This window comes from Canis aureus, chromosome 14 (genome assembly GCF_053574225.1).
Source record: "Canis aureus isolate CA01 chromosome 14, VMU_Caureus_v.1.0, whole genome shotgun sequence".
Classification (NCBI taxonomy): Eukaryota; Metazoa; Chordata; class Mammalia; order Carnivora; family Canidae; genus Canis; species Canis aureus.
In genome coordinates this window covers 62,352,038-62,378,200 of record NC_135624.1, presented here as the reverse complement: position 1 = coordinate 62,378,200, position 26,163 = coordinate 62,352,038, and the positions used below count along the sequence as shown (strand labels likewise).

General features: G+C 38.5%; 2 pseudogenes; both read left to right on the top strand.

Moving 5' to 3' along the window:
- Positions 1–25,176, top strand: part of LOC144283037 (UDP-glucuronosyltransferase 2B31-like) — a 28,734-nt pseudogene extending 3,558 nt beyond the window's left edge.
- On the top strand, positions 19,711–21,832 carry LOC144283728 (drebrin-like protein pseudogene; annotated as a pseudogene).
- Positions 25,177–26,163: the final 987 nt, after the last annotated feature.

The following is a 26,163-nucleotide window of genomic DNA, read 5'->3' as shown; positions in this document are numbered from 1 at the left end:
CCCAAAACTTGTACATTAATGTGACTAAACATTATTAATGGCCAAAAATCAGAAAAAAGAAACACAAATGTTTACCAACTAATAAACAATATGTAGTACATCTATCCTATATAATATTATTTGACAATAAAAAGGAATGAAGTCCTGATTCATGGTACAACAGAGATAAACCTTTAAAATATTTTGCTAATTTAAAGAAGCAGGTCACAACCACATATTGTATGATTTCATTTACATGAAGTGCCTAGAATAGGCAAATCTGTAGAATTATAAATTCATTGTTGCCTATGGCTGGAGGAATGCGAAGTTGGTGAGTAATGGCTAAAGATTATAGGTTTTCTTTATGGAATGATGAAAGTGATATAATATTGATTATTCTCATGGTTGCTCAATTCTGCAAATATACTATGAACCACTGAATTATGCATTTTTTTAACTGGCCAATTGTATGGTAAGTGAATTGCATATCAACAAAGTCTAAGTCTAAAAAAAAACCCAGAAATGTCTGAATATTGATATCCAAGAAATTGTGATTCAGGTGTATAATTATTTCTAATTCTTTTTTCCCAACTTTACTCAGAAATAACTGAAAAATACAATTATATGTGTGCATATATATGTGTGTTTGTGTGTGTGTGTGTGTATATATGCAGCATGATAAATTGATATTTATATTGTAGAATAATTACCATGATCAAGGTAATTAACACATTCATCACATCATTAAAACTGTATGTGTGTGTGTGTGTCTGTGTGAAATGCTTAAATCTACCCCGAGCAACTTTCAACTATACAATATTGTATTATTAACTACCGTCATACACTGCAGATTATATTGACTTACTCTCCCTATACAAAAGTTTACCCTTTGACCTACATTTTTCTATTTTCTCTTCTCCTCAAGCATTTTACTACTACTATTCTATTGTTTCTAAAAAATCCACTTGTTTTTTTAAAGATTCCACACATAAGTGATATAAACCCTGTCTTTCTCTCCCTGACATATTTCCTTTATCATAATGTCCTCCAAATATATCCATGTTGACTTTTGGCAAATGGAAGAATTTTCTTCTTTTTTACGGCCGAATGACATTTCTTTGTATAAGTACCACATTTTCTTCTTTATCTATTCATTTGCCAAAGGACAATTAGGTTGGCTCTATATCTTGACTTTTATGAATAATGCTACAATAAATATGGAGGTTCATACATCTCTTTGAAATGGTGATTTCATTTCATTTTGATATATACCTCCAAGTGAGATTACTCAAACATATGGTATCTTAACATTTAATTTTTTGAGGAACTTGATAGTTTTCTTAAATGGATGTACCAATTTAAATTCCCACCAAAACTATGAGTTCCCTTTTCTCCACATCCTGACTTTTAAATGTCATCTTTTTGAAAATAGCTCTATTAACAAGTGCAAGGTGATACCTCATTGTGGGTTTGATTTGCATTTCCCTGATGGTTCATGATGTTGACCACATTTTCATGTTTCCTGGCAATTCATATGTCTTCTTTGGGAAAATGTCTATTCAGGTCCTTTGCCCATTTTTAATTAGATTATTTGCTTCTTTTGCTATTGATTTGTATGAGTTCTTTAGATATTATGGATATTAATCCCTTATCCAATATATAATTTGCAAGTATTTTCTTCCATTCTGTAGATTGCCTTTTCAATTTTTTTTATTGTTTCCTTTGCTGTGTACAAGATCTTTAGTTTGATGTAGACTTGTTTAATTTAGCTTTTGTTGCCTCTGCTTTCAATATCTTATACAAGATCATTGCCAAGACCCAAAAGACCTGAATAGAAATTTCACAGAGGAAGACATAGACATGGCCAACAAGCACATGAAAAAATGCTCCGCATCACTTGCCATCAGGGGAATACAAATGAAAACCACAATGAGATCCCACCTCATACCAGTGAGAATAACAAGACAGGAAACAATGTTGGAGAGGATGTGGAGAAAGGAGAACCCTCTTGCACTGTTGGTGGGAATGTGACTGGTGCAGCCACTCTGGAAAACTGTGTGGAGTTAAAAATAGACCTGCCCTACGACCCAGCAATTGGACTGCTGGGGATTTACCCCAAAGATACAGATGCAATGAAACGCCAGGACACCTGCACCCCGATGTTTGTAGCAGCAATGTCCACAATAGCCAAACTGTGGAAGGAGCCTCGGTGTCCATCGAAAGATGAATGGATAAAGAAGCTGTGGTCTATGTATACAATGGGATATTCCTCAGCCATTAGAAAGGACCAATACCCACCATTTGCTTCAACGTGGATGGAACTGGAGGGTATTATGCTGAGTGAAGTAAGTCAATCAGAAAAGGAAAAACATTATATGGTCTCATTCATTTGGGGAATATAAAAAATAGTGAAACGGAATAAAGGGGAAAGGAGAGAAAATGAGTGGGAAATATCAGAGAGGGAGATGAACATGAGAGACTCCTAACTCTGGGAAATGAACAAGGGGTAGTGGAAGGGAGATGGGTAGGAGGTTGGGGTGACTGGGTGATGGGCACTTCAGGGGAGCACTTGACGGGATGAGCACTGGGTGTTATGCTATATGTTGGCAAATCGAACTCCAATAAGAAAAATATACAAAAAAATAAATATTAAATTAAATTAAAGATCATTGCCAAGATCGAAGTCAAGAAGTTTTTTCCTGTTTCCCTCCTAGATGTTTTATGGCTTCAGATCTCACATTTAAGCCTTCAATCCACTTTGAGTTAATTTTTGTATAGGGTATAAGGTAGGGATAAAGTTTCACTCTTTTCATGTGTATATCCAGTTTTCTGTGAAAAATGCCATTGAAATTTTGATAATAATTGAATTAGTGGATCGCTTTGGACTGTATAAACATTTTAAACAATATTAGATCTTCCAATTCATGAGCATGGGATATCTTTCCATTTATTTGGGATATCTTCAATTACTGTCACCGATGTCTTACAGTTTTCAGTGTACAGATTTTTCACCTCCTTGGTTACACGTACGTACACCTAAGTATTTTATTCTTTTTGATGCAACTCTAAATAGGATTGCTTTCTTAATTCTCTTTCAGATAGTTCATTGTTAGTGTATAGAAGCTAAACTGGGTTTTATATGTTAATTTTGTATCCTACCGCTTTACTGAATTCATTTATTAGTTGTAATAGTTTTTTGGTGGAGTCTTTAGGGTTTTCTGTATATATCACATCACCTGCAGAGATAATATTACATATTTTCCGGTTTGGATGCCTTTATTTCTTTTTCTTGCCTAATTTGCTCTGACTAGCACTTCCAACATTATATTGAATAAGAGTGGAAAGAGTAGGAATATTTGTCTTTGTTTAATCCTTTTTTCCTTTCTAGGGAAGGGATTTCAAATTTTTATCATTAAGTATGATGCTAACTATGGGATTGCAATATATGGCTTTGATATACTGACCTATGTTCTTTATATAAATAATTTTATGGGAACTTTTATCATGAAAGGATGTTAAATTTTGTCAATTGCTTTTTCTGCACCTATTGAAATAATTATGACTTTTACTCTTCCTTCTGTTAGTGTGACGTATCACATTAATTTGTTGAATCATCCTTAATTCAAGAGATAATTTCCACTTGACTATGGTGTAAGATCCTCTTAAAGGTCTTTGAATTTGGTTGCTAGCATTTTGTTGAGGATTTTTGCATCTATGATCATCAGAGATACTGGTCTATCATTTTGTTTTCTTATAGAGACCTTATTGAGCTTCAGTATCAAGATAATGCTGGCTTTATAAAATGAGTTTGGAAGCTATCTCTCCTCTTTTGTTTTTTGGAAGAGTTTGAGAAGGTCTGGTAAAAATATTTTTAAGTCTTTGACAGAATTCACCCAGAAATAATCTGGTCCTGGGCTTTTCTTGGAAGATTTTTATTAGCAATTCAATTTTTCTAATTATTGGTCTGTTCAGGTTTTATGTTGCTTCATAATTCAGTTATAGTTAGTTGTATGTTTCTAGAAAATTACAATTTCTTCTAAGTTATCTGATTTGTTGGTATATAATTGTTTAAAGTAGGTTTTTTTTTTATTTTTTTTATTTATGATAGTCACAGAGAGAGAGAGAGAGAGAGAGAGAGGCAGAGACACAGGCAGAGGGAGAAGCAGGCTCCATGCACTGGAAGCCCGACGTGGGATTCGATCCCAGGTCTCCAGGATCGCGCCCTGGGCCAAAGGCAGGCGCCAAACCGCTGCGCCACCCAGGGATCCCTAAAGTAGGTTTTTATGATCCTTTGTATTTCTGTAGTATCAGTTGTAATGTCTCCTTTTCTTTACAATTTTATCCTCTTTTTGCTGAAGATTTGTCGATTTTATCTTTTCAAACACCAGCTCTACTTTTATTGATTTTGTATTGTTTTTCTGGTCTCTATTTCATTTATTTTGCTCTGATCTTTGGTATTTTCGTCAACTAACTTTGGGCTTAGTTTCTTCTTTTTAATTCCTGCAGGTATAAAGCTAGGTTATTTGAGCTTTTTTTCTTACTATAGGCATTTATTGATATAAATTAGCCTCTTAGTGTTGTTTTTGCATTATCCCATAAGTTTTATGGGTTTTTTTACAATTTATTTATTTATTCGAAGGAGGACGGAGAGGCAGAGGAAAAGAACATTCAAGTAAACTCCCTGCTGAGCACAGAGCCCATTGCAGGAATCAGTCTCATGACCCATGAGATCATGACCTGAGCTGAAACAAAGAGTCAGCCACTTAATCAACAGAGCCACCTAGGCTCCCAGCATTTTATGTTTTTATTTTCATTTATTTGAAGATATTTTTTATTTTCCTTTTCTTCTTCAACCCATTGTTGTTCTGGAAGTGCTGTTTAATTTGCACTTATTGGTGAATTTTCCAGTTTTTTCTCCTTTTATTGATTTCTTGTTTCATACCATTGTGTTTGCAAAAGATAATGGTTTGATTTGAATCTTCTTAAATCTGCTAAGACTTGTTTTGTGACCTATCACATGATCTATCCTGGAGAATATTCCACATGTGTTTGAGAGGAATGTATATTTGCTGTTGGATGGTTATGTTCGGTATATGTCTGTTATTTCCATTTGTTCTAAAGTATAGTTCTAAAGTATAGTATAGTATAGTCCATAATTCCCTTTTTGACTTTATGCCTGGATGATTTCTGTGGTTATAGGTTGGCTACCAAAATCCCTCATTATTATTGCATTGCTCTCTATTTTTCCCTTCATATTATGGTTGTTCAATATATTAAGTGCTCCAATACTATGCTACTGGGGCTGCCCGTATTAGAGTACTTTGAGTATGATTATATATTTACTTTTACCAGTCAATTGTATGTTTTCAAATGTTTTTATGTCACTAATTAGTGTGCTTTCATTTCGGCTTGAAGAGCTCCCTTTAGCATTTCTTCTTAGAGAGGTATAGTGGTAATAAAATCCCTCAGCTTTTGTTTGTCATGGGAAGTCTTTATCTCATTTCTGAAAGACAAGTTTTTGGGTAAAGCATTCTTGGTGAGCAGTTTTCTTCTTTGAACACTTTGACTATATCACTACTCTCTTCTGGTCTGCTAATGGTCTTATGAGGTTCCCTTTTTCTCTTGCTGTTTTACAAAATGATCTCTGTCTTTAATTTTTGAGAGCTTTCTTATAAGGTTTTCAATGAAGACCTACCTCTTTGTGTTAAATCTGCTTGAGGATATTTGAACTTCATGTACTTGAATGGCCATATATTTTCCCAGATTTGGGAAATTTTCAGCCATTATTCCTTCAAATAAATTTTCTGTCCATCTCTCTCTCTTCTTCTGGGATTCTCATAATGTGAATATTGCTTCCTTGGTAGTGCCTACAATTCACATAAGCTTTCTTCACTAATTTTCTTTCTTTTTTTTTTAAGATTATTTTTTATTGAAGTTTGATTTGCCAACATATAACACCCAGTGCCCATCCCATCAAGTGCCTTCCTCAGTGCCCATCACCCAGTTGTCCCATCCCACTGCCCGCCTCCCCTTCCACTACATCTTTGTTGGTTTCTCAGAGTTAGGAGTCTCTCATGTTTTGTCACCCTCTCAAATTTTTCCCACTCAGTTTCCCTCTTTTCCTTTATAAACCCTTTCACTATATCTTATATTCCCCGTATGCATAAATCATATGATGATTGTCCTTCTCTGATTGACTCAGCATAACCTCCAGTTCTAACCACGTTGAAGCAAATGGTGGGTATTTGTCATTTCTAATGGATGAGTAATATTCCATTGGATAGATGATTGATAGATAGATAGATAGATAGATAGATAGATAGATAGATAGATATTGTTATAGATATTGTTATCTCTTTATCTATATATACACCATATCTTCTTTATCCATTCATCTTTCAATGGACACCGAGGCTCCTTCAACAATTTGGCTATTGTGGACATTGCTGTAATAACCACTGGGGTGCAGGTGTCCTGCCATTTCACTGCATCTGTATCTTTGGGGTAAGTCCCCAGCAGTGCAATTGCTGGGTCCTAGGGCAGGTCTATTTTTAACTCTTTGAGGAACCTCCACACAGTTTTCCAGAGTGACTGCACCAATTCACATTCCCACCAACAGTGCAAGAGGGTTCCCCTTTCTCCACATCCTCTCCAACATTTGTGGTTTCCTGCCTTGTTAATTTTACCCATATTCACTGGTGTGAGGTGGTATCTCATTGTGGTTTTGATTTGTATTTCCCTGATGGCAAGTGATGCGGAGCATTTTTTCATGTGCTTGTTGGCCATGTCTGTGTCTTCCTCTGTGAGATTTCTGTTCATGTCTTTTGCCCATTTCATGATTGGATTGTTTGTTTCTTGGGTGTTGAGTTTAATAAGTTCTTTATTGATCTTGTACACTAGCCTTTTGCCTGATATGTCATTTGGGTTAGCTTGTGTTTTTTAGTTTCTTCCAAATTTAGTTTTGTTAACTGTTTCTTTTGCTGTGCAGAAGCTTTTTATTCTGATTAAGTCCCAATAGTTCATTTTTGCTTTTGTTTCCCTTGCCTTCATAAATGTATCTTGCAAGAAGGTACATACTGTGGCCAAGTTCAAAAAGGGTGTTGCCTGTGTTCTCCTCTAGGATTTTGATTAATTCTTGTCTCACATTTAGATCTTTCCTCAATTTTGAGTTTATCTTTGTGTATGGTGTAAGAAAATGGTCTATGGATTCTTTCCTGCTTTGTCAAATATTAGTTGACCATAGAGTTGAGGGTCCACTTCTGGGTTCTCTGTTCTGTTCCATTGATCTATGTGTCTGTTTTTGTGCCAGTACCACACTGTCTTGATGATTACAGCTTTGTAGTACAGCTTGAAATCTGGCATTGTGATGCCCTTGACTTTGGTTTTCTTCTTCAATAAAGACCCCTGGCCATTCGGGGTCTTTTCTGATTCCACACAAATCTTAAGATGATTTGTTCCAACTCTCTAAAGAAAGTCCACGATAGGGATTGCACTGAACATGTACATTGCCCTGGGTAGCATAGACATTTTCACAATATTAATTCTGCCAATCCATGAGCATGGAATATTTTTCCATCTCGTTGTGTCTTCCTCAATTTCTTTCAGAAGTGTTCTGTAGTTTTCAGGGTATAGATCCTTTACCTCTTTGATTAGGTTTATTCCTAGGTACCTTATGCTTTTGGGTGCAATTGTAAATGGGATTGACTCCTTAATTTCTCTTTCTTAAGTCTCATTGTTACTGTGTAAAAATGCCACTGACTTCTGGGCATTGATTTTGTATCCTGTCACACTGCCGAATTGCTGTATGAGTTCTAGCAATCTTGGGGTGGAGGCTTTTGGGTTTCTATGTACAGTATCATGTCATCTGTGAAGAGGGAGAGTTTGACTTCTTCTTTGCCAATTTGAATGCCTTTAATGTCTTTTTGTTGTCTCATTGCTGAGGCTAGGACTTCTAGGACTATGCTGAATAGCAGTGGTGAGAGTGGACATCCCTGTCGTGTTCCTGATCTTAGGGGAAAGGCTTCCAGTTTTTCCCCATTGAGAATGATACTTGCTGTAGGCTTTTCATTAATGGCTTTTAAAATATTGAGGGATGTTCCCTCTATCCCTACGCTTTGAAGAGTTTTGATCAGGAATGGATGCTATATTTTGTTGACATATAGCTGCTCATAAAACGTTTTTAAAATATTGTATTTCCTTGGTATTGGTTGTGATCTCTCCTCTTTCATTCGTGATTTTATTGCATCTTTTCTTTTTAATAAGGCTGGCTAGGGGTTTATCTATCTTATTAATTCTTTCAAAGAACCAACTCCTGGTTTTGTTGACCTGTTCTACAGTTCTTCTGGTCTCTATTTCATTAAGTTCTGCTCCAAACTTTATTATCACCCTTCTGCCTGGTGTAGGTTTTACTTGCTGTTCTCCAGTTCCTTTAGGTGCAAGGTTAGCTTGTGTATTTGAGTTTTTTCCGATTTTTTGAGGGAGGCTTGTATTACGATGTATTTCCCTCTTAGGACGACTTTTGCTATATCCCAAAGATTTTGAATGGATGTATCTTCATTTTTATTAGTTTCCATGAATCTTTTTAATTTTTCTCTAATTTCCTGGTTGACTCATTCATCTTTTAGTAGGATGCTTTTTAATCTCCATGTTTTTGAGTTTCTTCCAAATTTCTTCTTGTGATTGAGTTCTAGTTTCAAAGCACTGTGATCTGAAAATATGTAGGGGGCAATCCCAATCTTTTGGTATCAGTTGAGACCGGATTTGTGACCCCGTACGTGGTCTATTCTGGAGAAAGTTCCATGTACACTCTTCACTACTTTTCATTCTTATTTTCTTTTTTCTCCTCTGACTAGATAATATCCAGACATCTGTCTTCATAGATTATTTTTTCTGTTTGATTGTGCCTGATATTGAAGCTCTCTATTGCTTTTCATTGTATTCATTGTGTTCTTCAGTTCCAGAATTTTTTTTTATGATTTCTACTGCATTGTTCAACTTCTCATTCTGTTTATGCAGTTTTCCTGATTTCATTGAATCATTTATTTGTGTTCTCTTAAATCTCACTGAGGTTCCTTAAAATAATGATGTTGTTGTATTTTCTTTAAGATTTTATTTATTTATTCATGAGAGACACACAGAGAGAGGCAGAGACAGAAGCAGAGGAAGAAGCGGGCTCCCTACAGGGAGCCCAATGGGGGACTCAATCCTGGGACTCCAGGATCACACCCTGAGCTGAAGGCAGATGCTCAACCACTGAGCCACCCTGGCGTCCCTGTTTTTATCCCCTAATAATTTTTTCAGATCTCCATTTCTCTGAGATTACTGAAAAACTGTGTTCCTTTGGTGGTGTCATGTGTCCTTTTTCATCTTTCTGATGGTTTGTATTGATATCTGTGCATTAGAGGTTGCAGTCACTTTCTCAGCATTTTTGGAGTTTTTTTGGGAAAGACTTTCACCTGAAGGTTGCTGCAAAGCCACTGGATGTGTAGAGTGTAGTATCTTTGTTCCTGGGAATACACAGTGATATAGCCTTTGTGCAGCTCAATCAGCATAAGCCAAATCCGCAGACTGCAGGAGGTTCTATGGCCAAGACTAGAGAGGCCTTGCAGGTGGCAGTAGCAGGTAGGGGGTATTGAGGTCACTAAAGGTGAAGTCTGCTGGGTACACGGTAGATAGTTCTAACCAAAGAAATCCCTCTTAGCACCACGTCTGGTGCACTGGCACTCAGAATGGCAGCAGGGCTGAGGTACTGGGATCAGGCTCATGCAAAAATACTACCTTGCTCTGGCCATGGCATGTAAGTACATTTGCTGTCACAGTGGTGCCAGTCAGAGGTGCAAGCATCTGCAGATTTCCTGTGGAACTGGGTTCTGTGTCTGGGGTTTGCCTCAGTGACTTGGGCCCAGGAGGGCAGCAGGGGTATGGTAGTAGCACAAGCCCTTAGATGACAGGGTTCAGCAGTGGCCTGCACCCAGGTAGACAGGATACACTTAGCAGCACAGCCTGAGGATAGTAGATCAAATTTCCAACTCTGGTGCCAGAAAGAGTCCTAGAGCAGCAGCAGCACATATCCATTAATAGCCCATTAAAGCCATATGTCAAGACCAAGGGGGTGAGTTGCAGAGAAGCACCAGCATGGCCCTAGTAATGGTAGTTCAAAGTCCTGAGTTAGGACTCAGGGGTGAAGCTCAGAGTAGCAGCAGTGGCCCCAGCAATAAAGGGTTGAAACCATGAGTTAGGACCCAGGGACAGGGTATAGAGCAGCAAAATATACCCTTTGACTGCAAATTGTTTAAGCTATCTATAACTTTCAGAAGATTCAAAAACTGAGACAAGATTAGTGAAAGTTCTATGTTATCTAACCTCATTTTTGAAAGATTTCCTCATTTAATTTTGAAAACAACTCAATAGGAAGGGGAAAAATAGGAGGAAGAGAGGGATGAGAAGGATAAATATCAGAAGGATAAATATTATAATAATAACTAATAGTAGCTGTTGTTAAGTTGCAAAAACAAGATTTGAATCCATGTCAGTGATTGTTAAGAATATATAAAGAAGTGGTTTCTCCAAACTACTTATTTTTCCATTAATTAAGTTCTCAGAAAATTTTTGTACCATTTTTAAAGAATTAAGACATTTGGCAAAACGCATCAAGAATCTTAAAAATGCTTTATAGGCTTTGACTTCATAATATACTCATTAAAACATACAGAAAAAATAATCAAGATGTGCAAAACCTATTTGGGGTAATTATTCATAAAAGTAAACACTGGAAGTAATCTAAATATCCAAAATTATGTAATTATTAAACAACTTATATTTGTGTATATCACACCATTATAATAGGTTTAATCAAAGAATGCTTAATTACACTAAATTAGCTGTAATATGCGATTTAGTTGAAAATGGGCAAAATGATAAATAGATCACAATTTTCTTGTAGGGTAAAAAAGAATACAAATTAGGATTGAAATTTTCAAAACATGTCATAAGGTAGATTTAATTACAGGAATAAAGTTTAGAATGAAAACATACAAGTTTTTGCATAATGTCCTAGAAATCCATCCAGGTGGTCACAAATGGCACTTAGGCTGTTTCCATTGGTTGTTGGGAATAATATTTCAACAAATATGGTAGTGCATAGATCTGGTCAATATCCTGTTTTTCTTTCTTTTCACCCAGAAGTGGCATTGCTGGATTATATGGTAGATCTATTTTTAATTTTTGAGGAATCTCCATATTGTTTATCATTAGTGACTGATCCAATTTACAGTCTCATGTACAGGGTACAAGGATACCCTTTTTTCTCCACATTCTCGCCAATACTTATCACTTCCTGATATAGCTATTCTAATAGGCATGAGGTGATAGCTCATTGTGATTTAGATTCATATTTGCCTGATGATTAGTGCTGCTGAGCATCTTTTCATGCACCCGTTGGCCACTTTGATGTCTTCGGAAAAATGTCTATTTAGTTCCTCTGCCCATTTTTTAATCAGATTTTTTTATAATTGAGTTGCACAAGTTCCTTATATATTTTTGATATTAATTCCCTTATCCATTATATGGTTTTCAAAAATCGTCTCCCATTCTACACGTTGCTTTTTCATTTTGTTGCTGTGTGAAAGCTATTAAGTTTGATGTAGTCCCACTTGTCATTTTGTCATTTGTGGTTTTAATCTCATGTCCAAAAAAAAAAAAATCACTGTCAAGGCCAATGTCAAGGAGATTCTTCCCTATGTTTTCTTTTAGGAATGTTATGGTGTCAGATCTCATGTTTAAGTCTCTGATATATTTGGGTTAATTTTTGTGAGTGGTGTAATATAAGCATCAAATTTAATTTTTCTGCATTAATACGCTGTTTTCCTAATACCATTCACCGAAGAGATCATCCTTTCCCCATTGGGTGTTCTTGTTCCCTTGCTGAATATTAGTTGACAGTATATACAGTTTGATTCTGGACTCTTGTATTTTTTTTTAAGGTTTATTTATTTGAGGGAGAGTGAGCATGCATGTACATGCACATGAGTAGGGGAGGGGCAGAGGGATAGAGAATCCTCCAGCAGACTCCTTGCTGAGCGGAGCTCAACACAGGGCTTGACCCCAGGACCCCGAGATCATGACTTGAGCCAAAATCAAGAGCCGGCCACTTAACTGACTGAGCCACCCAGGTGCCCCTGGACTCTTGTATTCTGTTCTACTGGTCTATGTGTCTATTTTTATGCAGGTTCCATACTATTTTATTTACTATAGCGTTGTAATGCAGTTTGAAATCAGGGAGTGTGATGACTTTGGCTTTGTTCTTTCTGAGGGTTGCTTTGCCTATTTGTAGTCTTTTGTGGTTGCATGTCAGTTTTAGGACTGTTTGTTCTACTTCTTTGAAGAAGGTCATTGACTTTTTTTTTTTTTTTTTGAGAGAGAGAGAGAGCATGAGTTGGGGGAAGAGGAGGAGAGAGAGGGAAAGGCTGGTAAGCAGGCTCCATGCTCAGCACAGAGCCCAACTTGGGGCTCCATTTCATAACCCTGAGATCATGACCTGAGCCAAAATCAAGAATCAAGACCCTTAACCAACTGAGCCACCCTGGTGCCCCTGTCATTGACATTTTGATAGGGACTTTTTTCCAGTTGGATGCCTTTTATTTCTTGTCTAGTTGCTCTAGTTAGAACTTGTAGCACTATACTGAATATGAGTATCAAGAGTAGCATACTTATCTTCCTGATCTTAGAGGAAATGCTTTCAAATTTTCACAATAAAATGTCAATTATCGGTTTGCCATATATAACCTTTATTGTGCTGAGGTGTGTTCCTTCTATATCTAGTACTTTAAGGTTTTTTTTATTTTTATTTGTTATTTATTTATGATAGTCACAGAGAGAGAGAGGAGAGAGAGAGAGAGAGAGACAGAGACAGAGACATAGGCAGAGGGAGAAGCAGGCTCCATGCACCGGGAGCCCGACGTGGGACTCGATCCCGTGTCTCCAGGATCACGCCCTGGGCCAGAGGCAGGCACCAAACCGCTGCGCCACCCAGGGATCCCCGTTAAGGTTTTTTTTAATGAAAAGATACTATATTCTGTTGAATCCTTTTTTGCCTCTATTGAGAAGATCATGTTATTTTTATCTTTCATTCTATTAATGTGATGTATCACTATTACTGATTTCCAAGTTGAACTATTTTCTCATCCCAGGAAAACTCCCACTCGGTTATGGTGTGTAATCTTTTTAATATGGTCTTAAATTCAGTTTGCTAATACTCTGTTGAGAATTTTTGTATCTATATTCATCAAGGATATTGATTTCTTTCTTGTGTCCTTATTTGGCTTTAGTATCAAGTAATGCTGGCCTCAGAGAATAATTTTGGAAGTGTTCCCTCCTCTTCAAGTTTTTGGAAGAATTTGAGAAGGACTGGAATTAATTTTTCTTTATATGTTTGGTAGAATTCACCAGTGAAGCTGTCTGTTCTTGGGGAATTTCTGTGTTGGGAAGCTTTTGATTACTGATCCAATCTCTTTACTCATTATCAGTGTGTTCAGGTTTCTGTTTCTTCATTATTCAGTGTTGGTCTGTTCTGTTTTTCTAGGACTTTATCTATTTGTTCTCGGTTATCTAACTTGTTGGCATATAATTGTTCATAGTAGTCTCTTATGATCCTATGCACTTCCGTATTATCAATTATAATGTCTCCTCTCTCATTTCTAATTTGGTTTGGAGTCTTTTTTCTTGGTCTATCTAAAGGTTTGTCAATTTCGTTTATCCTTTCAAAAGGAGAGAAAAATGAATACTATATGATCACTTGTATGTGGAATCTAAATAGGCCAAACTCATAAAAACAGAATGGTTATGAAAGTTATCAGGGGCTAACCACCCTGGCAAGTGGGGAAATAGGAAAGATACTGTTCAAGGGTACAAACTTGCAACTAGCAGTAATAAGTCTTAGAGAACTGATGCACAGTGTAGTGAATACAAAAATAATGTATTATAATCCCCCCACTTGCTAAGAGACTAGATCTGAATTATCCTACCACAAAAAAAAAAACAGGAAATAATTATGAGACATGATAGAGGTGCTATAATTACAATGGCAATCATACTACAATATATAAATGTATCAAGTCAACATGTTGTGTACCTTAAGTTGCACGTTATATATATTTCAATTTTTAAAAAATAAAGCATACAAATTTTAAACCAGGCATATTCCCAGATAGCATGAGTGAATCTTATTTCCTTTTTTGCAATTTTTTATATTTTTGCAAATTATCTTGCAATAAGCTTATTTTCATAAGAATGTCAGGGAATGAGAGCAACTAGTTCATATCAGTGACTAATCTGCAGAGAATATATTACTATAATACTGTAGGGAACCATCTTCCACAGCATGGATGAAGAAGTTTTAGGCTAATGAAACAAAACACTGAAAATAGGTCATCTTAACTGTTGCCACAGGTCACTGGAATCACACACACTACCAGGATGCACTATATGAGACACAGGAAAGTTCAGTATCTTCATATTAAAATTAATGCCATCAGGGTGGAACTATTCTTTTGAAGAATGCTCTACAGTATATAGTCTACTAGACCACTGAGGTTTAAAACTGTTTCCTTTCTCTGTAAAAATGATTTTGAAAAGAGGTTTTATGACAACGATTAGGATGATCAAGTATGTATAGTTTTTATAATGGAAAACTAGATCATTATGTTCGAGGGAGGGGGGAGGGAGGGAGGGAAGAAGATAGGTAGGTAGTTAGGTTGGCTTTGACTGAATACCCAGGAAACTGTTGCTCCTCTACATTTTTCTTCCCCTTTGGTAGGAAAGTACACTGAATTATTCTAGCATAGAAAGTAATAATTTTTTTTTTAATTGGCATGGATCAGGGACAAGACAGAATGATTCTGAAACAATTCCAGGCAAACATATCTTCAGCAGGAGTTTTATATACTTCGAACTGAGCTACTCAGGAGGGTGACCACATCTCTGCTTAAGAAAACCCTGCTGTACCTCTCCCACTGTGGTGCAAGTGCTCCCCAGGGCACTCATTGTGGTGATGACCAGGGCCCCACCCTCACTGCCAGTTACACAGAGCACATCCTAATGAGACATCAATTTTACAATATGATTTCAGGGCAAAAGGGCATCATATGTAAACAAACCCAGTAATATTGTCACTCAAATATGCAACTACACAAGTATATCTCTGGGTTATAAAGAAGACTTGTAGGATGATTTCACAGAAATTCCAAAGTACAATATCACCCTCCTCAATGTCAGCAGTTAGTAATTTATGGAGAGCGTTTGGGAAATTTTGACAAAGTTTAAGTAAGGAATAAAGGACTCTAGGGCTGAGATAATGATAAAGTTACTTTAATCATAAGTAACCTTTTCTTAGTGCTCATAAGTCAGGGAAATGAAATACTAATGACTAAAATAATTCTCCAGAAAATCTGCCTAGAATAAACACAAATGATTTAGTAGAACTGTAACAATAAAGAATTAAAGGTAAGTTAAGATCTTGCTGTGTGGCCTGCTTCCAAGAATCTACATATATTGTCTATTATTGTCTAAAGGTATCTATCTCCCCCTCACTATTGTACACAGGTTCTATTTCATTTCTTGCTTACACACACACTCATTTGTACAAATATAGATAATAAATTGACCTCGTGCACATATCTCTTTCTCAAGAACCTGAGGACTTAGGTCTGTTAAAAAACAGCCATTACTGAGAACAGTAAAGAGTTGCCTGAAAAGGTTAAAACAGAATTACCACATGATCCCTCCACCCCATTCCACTTCTGGGTATATATCCAAAATAACTGAAATCGGGATACAGAAGGGATATTTGCAGACTCATGCTCACAATAGCATATTAACAAGTGCCAAGAAGCCAAAGCAACCCAAGAGGCCACCAACAGTTAATAAACAAAATGCGGTATATACAAACAATGGAATATTAGTCTTTAAAAGGAAAGAAATTCAACACGTCACAACATGGAAGAAGCTGTTGTGAGTGAAATGAGTCAGTCACAAAAAGATAAATACTATACAATTCAACTTACAAGAGGTTTCTAGACTTGTCAAACTTATAGAAACAGAAAGTAGAATGATAACTGCCTAGCGCTGGGGAAAAGGAAAATAGAGAATTCTTTTAATAAGCATAGGCTTCTAGTTTTAGAAGATAAAAAAGTTCTGAAGATTGATTGCACAATGAATATATTTCCATTACTGAACTGTATACTTACGTACAAGATGGTAACATTTATATATATTATACAATTTTCCATTTTAAAAACACAGATGCTACTTTAATTCCTGACTATATTTGATTTTCTCAATTTGTTTATAGTAATCCTCTCGATAGCGTTTGCTTTGCTGTTCCTCTTTCACGATAGAACAAATTCTTTCTTCAAAAGGAACAGAAGAGTTTGCCCAGAGTTCTGGACAAAATGGTATTGTGGTTTTTACTCCGGGGTCAGTGGTCGGTCCTTAACGGGACAGAACAAAGAGCTAATGTGATTGCATCAGCCCTTGCCCAGATTCCACAAAAGGTAGAGAAAGCACCTTTTGTGAACAACTACTTAATGAGTCCAACTCTGTGACAAAGTTTTGATTACAAACAATTCCTACAAGAAAGGTAAACTATACAATTTATCTCAAATATCAGGGGTTTTTGGGGGGGTGGGGGTGGGGATTTATTTACTCATGAGACACACAGAGAGAAAGGCAGGCTACCCAGAGGGAGCCTGATGAGGGACTAGATCCTGGATCCTGTGATCATGCCCTGAGCTGAAGCCAGATGCTCAACCGCTAAGCCACCCAGATGCCCCTCAGATATCAGTTTGAAAACCTAAACATGGGGATCCCTGGGTGGCTCAGCAGTTTAGCGCCTGCCTTTGGCCCAGGGCGTGATCCTAGAGTCTCAGGATCGAGTCCCACGTCGGGCTCCCTGCATGAGCCTGCTTCTCCCTCTGCCTGTGTCTCTGCCTCTCTCTCTCTGTCTATCATGAATAAATAAACCTTTAAAAAAAAAAAAAACCTAAACATACACAGCAGATGCTAAAGTAGTACAGAGGGTGTCTTTTATTGACCATAACTTTGACATTAAACCGTGATATATATCCTTAGATATACATATATAAAGGGGGTAGTATGAAATTTTGGTATGATAGTGGTATTGTGAGCAGGTACAAAAATCGCCGAATTTTGCCTTGTCATTTGCTCCTTTTCAATGAAGGATTCCTGAAGGCACTGTACACACTATAGATGTTATCAGAAAAAAGTTAAACTTTAACAGTAGCTGTACCAGCACAATATTAAGCAATATTGATAAAAATCTGAATGTGTCATGCAGTTTTTGCACTTCCCATGTAATCCTGGCCTCTTTTATTTTCCCTAAACTTTGGATATGCCCATTCAGTGTCTTTTCAGGGTGCTATTCAGAAAAGGATGGCCAGAGCTCACCAAACTGTGTCCAGGTGCCCAAGCCAGCCACAGTGATTTATAAAAAGAAAAATTGGTCCGCTCCAGTTGGCCGGGCCCTACCAAAGTCTGAGATAGGAAGATAAAAATAAAGGGTGGAGATGGGTCCTGTCCTAAGGAGAACCCTATGCATTATAAAATCTGGCTTCAAATGGACTCTGCTTCTAATCAATCAGATTAACTACTACTGATTCAAGAAGGGAATAAAGGGAGTCAAGCAGAAGGAAGAAAAGCATTCAGATGCCTCCTCCATAAAATGTATTGGTTTTACTAATATATAAAATATCTTTTTCCTGTCTGATAGCATCTTCACCTAATCACCGATGTTAATTTTTTGCTGAAAATCGGAAGTTACTTAACATTTACGTAACAAAAGAAGTTAAACACTAATAAATCACAATCTTGTTTATGCAGATTGCTTGGGAATTCCAAAGTTGGCACTTTATTTTGGTACTGGCATATAAATAAATTATATTAATCAGTACTGTCAATGCTTTATGCCTTATTTTTGAAGTGTTAAAAGCTGAATAAATTTCAGCATTCCGATTCTGGAATTTTTTCCAACAGCCACATTGTTATTTATGAATTACCAACAAACTCTTTCTAAATCAAAAGAATTCCCAAACCTAGCAATAGTGATACTATTCTGGGTTCATGTCAAAAATTATCAACTGAAATTTTTCTTGGAGGTAGTGTTTAACAATTTATAATCTAAGAGATACTTACTAAGCAAAATTATCAATAAATTATAAGGAAACACAAATATTTCTCACAAGCAACTGATTGCATAGATTAGCCTTTTGAACATCAAAAGATGTAAATCTTCAATGTCAGAACTTGAGAAACAAGTAGATATAAGTAAATTCCCTTCTATAACTCAAAAAGAAATAGAGGTTAATAATAAGTTTATAAAATAAGAGCTAGTATATACAGCAAAACAAATGTGTAGATTAATTTGCCACTGTTTTCTGCTCTACAATCATGACTGCCTAATAATTTCTTTAATGTTTGAATTTGTCATCTATGCCACTGTGATTTGTCTATGCCATGATGTGTGAAATGCCATGACTTTATTCTATACCTGACTGAACACGAAAAACATGTACACGTTATATAAGCATTTCTATTACATCAGTGTTTTATTGGTTCTCATTACCTAAAAGCTCCTGTCTTCATTTCCTCATCTGTCATATGCAAGGCATTTAATTAGATATCTTTAAATCTCTCTAGAATTCTAACATGCTGTAACTTTGAAGTTCAACTCATAGAATAAGTATTTTCTTTACCTAACAGGTTCTATGGAGATTTGATGTGAAGAAACCAGAAACCTCAGGACCCAATACTCGGTTGTATAAGTGAGTCCCCCTGAATGACTTTCTTGGTATAACTTAGGAGAACAAATACTGAAAACATGAATAACAGCTGATAACCCCTGGGCAGAGTGATAGCTCAACAAAAAACAAATTTATTGAGTATTACTGAAATACTAAAAAATAAAACTTAAGTTCTTTTTTTTTTTTTAATTTTTATTTATTTATGATAGTCACAGAGAGAGAGAGAGAGGCAGAGACTCAGGCAGAGGGAGAAGCAGGCTCCATGCACCGGGAGCCCGACGTGGGATTCGATCCCGGGTCTCCAGGATCGCGCCCTGGGCCAAAGGCAGGCGCCAAACCGCTGCGCCACCCAGGGATCCCAAAACTTAAGTTCTTTGTATTATTATTTCCAGTCCTAGGAAAAACAAGAAAACAATATGAGTTGCCATTTTATTACACAGTCACACTCCTTATGGCCAGAATCAAAATATTTTTATTTTGGGTGTAATCACTTCTCATAGATGAATTTTTCATTAACATCCTAAATTGTTTGTTTTTTTTTTTTTTTGCTGTCTTTTATATATATATATATATATATATATATATATATATATATATATATATACTTAAAAGATATCTCCTTATACTTATCTTTCTCCTACATGCAGAGGTACTTCAAACACTATTGAAAAATAACTCTTGGGGGTCCCTGGGTGGCGCAGCGGTTTGGCGCCTGCCTTTGGCCCAGGGCGCGATCCTGGAGACCCGGGATCGAATCCCACATTGGGCTCCCTGCATGGAGCCTGCTTCTCCCTCTGCCTGTGTCTCTGCCTCTCTCTCTCTCTCTCTCTCTCTGTGTGACTATCATAAATAAATAATAATAAAAAAATTTTTTTAAAAAGAAAAATAACTCTTTTGGCGGGGGTAGGCGGGGCCGGCAATGGCTGCGAACCTGAGCCGGACGGGCCGGCGCTGCAGGAGGCCTATGAGGGTGGTCACCGAGAAGTCCCCGACTGACCGGGCGCTCCTTACCTATGAGGGTAGCAGCGATGACATCCGTGTGGCTGGCACAGGGGAGGGGCCCTGGAGGAGATGCTGGAGGAGCTCAACAGCGGGCAGGTGATGTGCGCCTCCTGCAGGGTGAAGGCCCCCAGTCTGGCCTGCCCAGGTGCGTCCTCATCAACGGGACGGGCGAAGGTGTGAACGACGTGCGGAAGGGAGCGTGGCCAACCAGGTCAGCACCACGGCCAGCTCTCTGAGGACGTGGAGCCTGGGTGCATCGCGCGGCAGGTGGCCAGGGCCTCGGGAGCCGACCGTGCCTTCCACAGGGAGAGCGGCCGTTTCCAGGACAGGCCCTCAGGCCCCAGTGGGCTCCGTGTGCCAGAAGACCGACGCCGTCTCTGAGGTCAAAGGGTCGGCAAGGACAGCTTCTGGGCCACAGCAGAGGAGGAGGAGGGGAACCGCAGGCTGGAAGAGGAGCGGGGGCAGAGGACGAGCGGCAGCGACTGGAGCAGGAGCGCGGGAGGCCGCCCTCCGGGAGCGGCGCTATCAAGAGGCGCAGGCCAGCGAGGGACCCCAGAGCCGGAGTGAGCAGCGGGAAGTGGCTCCGGGGAACATAGGGCAGGAGCCGGTCAGCCGGCCAGCACACCCGCGGGAGACCTTTAAGCAGAAGGAGAGGGCCATGTCCACCGCTGCCATCCCCAGCCCCCAGCCAGGGAAGCTGCGGAGCCCCTTCCTGCACAAACAGCTCCCCCAGCCAGAGGCCCATGCAGCCCGGAGCCCACCCAGGCCTCCTCCAGGCCCGGGGCAGACAGCCCCGAGGAGCCCGTGTCCAGCGGTCCGCCAGGTGTGGTGCAGGCGGAAGAGGAGGCTGCGTACGAGGAGCCCCCGGAGCAGGAGACTCTCTACGAGGGGCCCCCAGTGGTGCTGCAGCAGGACCCGGTTCTGAGCATGTGGACTCCTACCCGGGGCTGCGTGCCCGGGCCCTGCACGACTACCAGGCGGCCGAGGACACTGAGATCTCCTTTGACCCCGAGAACCTCATCACAGGCATCCAGGTGATCGATGAGGGCTGGTGGCGTGGCTACGGGCCAGATGGCCACTTTGGCATGTTTCCTGCCAACTCCGTGGAGCTCATTGAGTGAGGACCCTCCACTGCGGGCTGCAGCGAGGCCGTCCTTCCCTTCCCCACCCAGATGTGCTTTCCTTACTTCTGGGAGAGGTGGCGTGCCCGGCACAAGAGCCACACGGTGCTCGTGCTCCTCCAGGAATGGGACCCCCCCCACCACCAAACAAGACAAGCCCTTGGGCTCCCTCAGACTTGGGTGCTCAGCCTCTTGTCACCCTAGATGCAGCAATATCCTGTGATTCCCACACTTGGTCTCGCAGCTCCCAGGCTCTCCCAGCCTGGCCTTTGACCCCACAGAGGACATGGAGCCACACCCTGCCCATGGCCAGCCCTTCCGTGGCCTCTGCCTGAGGGGGACAGCACTGCCACGCCGGGCAGTCTGCGCAGGGGTATTTGCCTTTTCCTTTGCCTGGCTCTACAGGGTGCTGGCTACAGCTGTTAGCGAGGCTCAGCGTCAGTGAACTGAGAGCTTAGGACCAAAGTCTGAGTGGGTCGTGACAGTTTGGGCAGCAGTAGGTGATCTTTCCGGACCCTGCCCTGTGCTCCCAGTTCTGTCCCCCTGCCTGCGTGGCAGACAGTGAGCAGTGCGGACGGGATAAATAACTAAGCCCCGATCTGTGCGTAGGATCAGCAAACGTGTCCTTCCATGTGGCACGCCCTCTTCCACTGGCCCTGGTGTGTGCGCTCCCCTGACTCTGGCTCAGAAACCAGAGCAGCCTGTGCCTGCTGTCTCACCCTGTCTGTCCTGGCCCATTCGTGTCTGCTTTTGGAGCGAGCACTGCCCTCTTGTGACCCGAATACCCCCGTGTAGAAACCAATCCCTTCCCGGGTGTCTGGGGGGTGTGTGTGTGCACGCTGAGCCCTCAGACCTGGGGCCCACCGTGGTCTCCTGGGAGAGGCATAAAAGTAAAGATGTGACTGAAAAAAAAAAAAAAAAGAAAGAAAGAAAAATAACTCTTTTATTGCCAGTGATTCTCCATTTCCTATAGGAAAAAATCTATAATGTTTTTCATTAATAATACATTTTATGATTAAATGTAGCTTTTTCTTCCTGTTTCCAGTACCACCACCATCATCACCCTTCCTGCTGCCCTGACACCCTTCATAATCAAACTCAGTGACTTCACTATTTCTTTGACAATGTTTCTAACATGCCCCCACCTTTGCACATATTTTTATCCAAAATGTTCTTTCAGTTTGTTCACCTGCCAATCTTGTGACATGTCACATCTACCTCCCTAGCAGACTTACATGATTCTTGCTCTGAGTTCTGAAAGCAATTTAAATGCAGTTTCACATGTATAAGGTTATCTAAAATACTGCCTCTGAATTCAGTGCATTATAAGGCTCATTTCTCATTTCAAAGACGTAAAATTAATAATTTTAGTGAAACTCACTCAATCCTATGTCATCCAAAAACCAAAGCTTTTATAACTCATGGTGGAACCAACAGCTTCTATGAGGCCATCTATCACAGTATCCCCTACAGTGGGCATTTCTTTGTTTGAGGGTCAACCTGATAACAACCTTTATATGAAGGCCAAGGGAGCAGCTGTTGGTTTGAACTTGAACATAATGTCAAGTACAGATTTGCTCAATGCATTGAGGACACTCATTAATGATCCTTCACTGGTACAACTTTTTTTTAATTTTTACTAGATATTATTTCTAGAGAGATGCTCATATGAAAGCCAGGCAGGCAGCAATGAGTCCTGATACGAAAACAATTAAATTATGAGTAAGATTTGCTCAATGCAATGAAGACAGCCATCAATTACATTGTGTCAGAGTAAGTTTTTACCAGTGGTTTCACAGGAAAAGTTTATAAGATGCTTAAGGATAGTAGAGAAATTTTGACTTAATAAAATGAATCAGAAAAATGGTTAACAGAAAGATTAAAAGGAAGCACTGAGAATTAAGTTGAAGGAACTATGAATGTTATAACAGTACTAATCTGCACAATTATGACTTTCAACATGAGAACTCAACTGTCTTAAACTCTTCTAAAGTGGTTTATTTCTGTAAACCAGTATGACATTATCAATCTCAAATTCCCATTAAACACTTCCAAATTTTCTATGCTAATATTTTGATCCCATCACTGATAAAGAACTACAACTTTCAAATTTATCCAATTAAAACTATGTGAATACTATTTTTTTTAAGATTTTATTTATTTATTCATGAGAGACACAGAGAGGGGAGGCAGAAAAAGAAGCAGGCTTCTCACAGGGAGCCCGATGTGGGACTAGATCCCTGGACCCAAGATCACACCCTGAGCCAAAGACAGATGCTCAACTGCTGAGCTACCCAGGCGTCCCTGTGAATACTACTTATAAATGCAGTTATAGTCTTAGTAATTTTGGTTGTTCTTGTTTTATTTGATAGAACTGTAAAATCAAAAAGCAAGTAACTTGGAAGAGATATATTGGAATATTCCTATTTAAAAGCCAAATTATCTGGACCAGAAATATTTCATTTCCAAAGTATTTGAGGATATACATTAATTTGCTATACTCTTCCTATTATTAAAATAGTTATGTATATATATTTTCCCCTTTTTGTTTCATGACTTTAGAAATAAAACTGAGATTAGAGATGCCTGAGTAGCTCAGCAGTTGAGCATCTGCCTTTGGCTCAGGGCATGATTTGGATCTAGGGATTGAGTCCTGCATCAGGCTCCCTGCGAGGAATCTGCTTCTCCCTCTCTCTCTGTCTCTGCCACTCTCTGTCTCTCATGAATAAATAGGTAAAATCTTTAAAATAAATAAATAATAAATTTTGAGATTATTTGGTTATATTATCATAGTGAACATTTGCATTTCAAAAGCAATGTTAATTTTAATTTAGCCCAACTATTATTCACTCTAAATAAGTACATGAGAAGCACATAGTTTGTTTTTCCAAGGACTGTAGTTTTCATTTGGTAATTTTATGTGAAAGCACATCTTTCTAAAATAGATGTCTTTCTACATTTTTAAATTTTTAACAAGGTTAAGCTGTGCTCAAAAATGAAAACTTATTAGCTGTTAAATAGTGAATGTTATTATATTGGTACACACTGTACCCAATTCTTTGTAGAGATTAAGTAACTTTTACAAATATGTTTCAGGATTACTTACCTCCTTTCAAAAACCCAGTGCTGTCACCATGGTTTTCACAGGACAGGGACAAAGGTTACCTCCATGGTTATTGCTACAGTGCTGGACTATAGCGCTTCATGATTTAGTTTGTAAGCCCTCTCTCTTTATTCACCCTTCTCTTCCTTGTCTGTTATAGTCCATAATCATTTCAACAGTAGAAACAAATGCAATTGGCAATGCCCGCAAGTGAAATGTTGAACACTTTCCAAATTCTAAAATGACAATACTAACAAGAAAAACCACAATACCAAACACAGAGTCTACAAATGACAGGAACTCCTGTCAATACATTATTCCTCAAAATAATCAGATAGGATACCATTCCTATCCACTCAAAAGTGAAAAACTGAAGAACAGAAATGATTTAAAAAAAAAAAAAAAGCATACAAGGTGTCAGAGTCAAGACTCAAACGAATACAATCCACTTCCACACTGGTAATCACTAATTTACCGCTATACGGTCAATACCAACTCCTGATCAGCTCTGCCTGGACACATCCCTGAACCTCATTATGGATTTGTCTCCTATCTCTAGATTATGATAGTATTTTGAAACCTGCTTATTAGATCTATTAATAATTCCTAACTGGATAATTCAAAACTTGTGTGTCAAGATGTTTTTTGTTTTTGCCTTTGGGACTTAAATCATTCTACTTTCTAAGCTAGAAATACTTGTCATCTCCCATCTTTTTTTTTCCTTACAGCTTCAAGTCCTAGATATCCAACAAATTCCAGTCCATAAAGATCTCTGTAATTGCCTCTAAGAAAAATAATATTTTTCTTCTAGTGTTATGTGGCACTCATTTTTATCATCCACATGAAAATTTCACTTATGTATTTTTTCTAGTTCTACAAATTATTTGATTTCCCTTCAGCTATAAAGAATGCCATGTGGTTATCAATCGTTCATCATAATCAGTTTACAAAGCCTCTGGATCAAGCAGTCTTCTGGATTGAGTTTGCCATTCATCACAAAGGAGCCAAGCACCTATGCCCAGCTTCTTACAACCTCACCTGGTTCCAATACCACTCTTTGGATGTGACTGGGCTCCTATTGGCCTCTGTGGCAACTGTTACTTTCCTCGTCATAAAATGTTGTTTTGTTGTCAAAAGTTCAAGAAAAGAAGGGGAATAGACTTTTGACACATAGTAGGCATAGTAAGCTAGTAAGCATAAGTAAGATCACTTCATTTAATTCAACCACTGTGGATCAAGTTGTGACAGACTCTCCTCCACATAAGACCTGTACCTCACCCAATATGTTTACTCCTGGCTAACCATATTGTTAGTTAATCCATTCTACCCTAAGAGGGAAATAACCCTATATATTTTTTGACTACTTCTTTCAATATTCTTCTTGAGAGTCTTCAATTCTGTTCATCAAACCAAAGAGAGCATGGTACCTATAAAGATGGATTACATTCTACTTATAATTCTAATTTATAAATCCTCAAACAGTTCTACTTTACTACTGACATAATTTCATAACTGAAAAAAACTCAGTAGAGCTTTAGTCTTTGACTTAAGAAGCCTGATTGTTTTTATTAACATCTTCAGAAAACATCTGTATATGTAAATCAATCAAATAGAATACATGTGTCCCTGACAAAGAAAAACACAGCTGAACACTTGTTAAAAATGGACAGTTTTTATTCATACCACTGCAGCAGGGGAGCTCACAGTATAAACTGAGTTCAACTCCAACTAAGACAAAGGTGACTGATGTTTTTAAGGGATGGCAGATAAAGAACAAAAAAGATCCTGGGGGGCTATATGGAAATGGAAAATCACAGAAAATCACAGAGTAAGTAGAAAATTACTGAAAATGGCATGGCAAGATGAGTTAGACGATGTATGTGTTGTTGTCAGGATCACATTTTCTTGAGCAAAGATTCAACATGGAAGGTGGGGATATTTTTAAGGACACAAGCCATGACCTAAGTACAAATGGAAGAGAAGCTAAAGTTTGGTCAAGTCCCTTAACACAGTGTTTAAGCAAGTCCTTGTGTTTGTAGTTCACACAAAAATATTCTTTCCTGTAAATTTCCTTTGTTACAGGAATTCTGAATGGTTCTAACTGGCTTCCTACCTAAAACTATGCAACCAGTAAAATCTTTGGTTA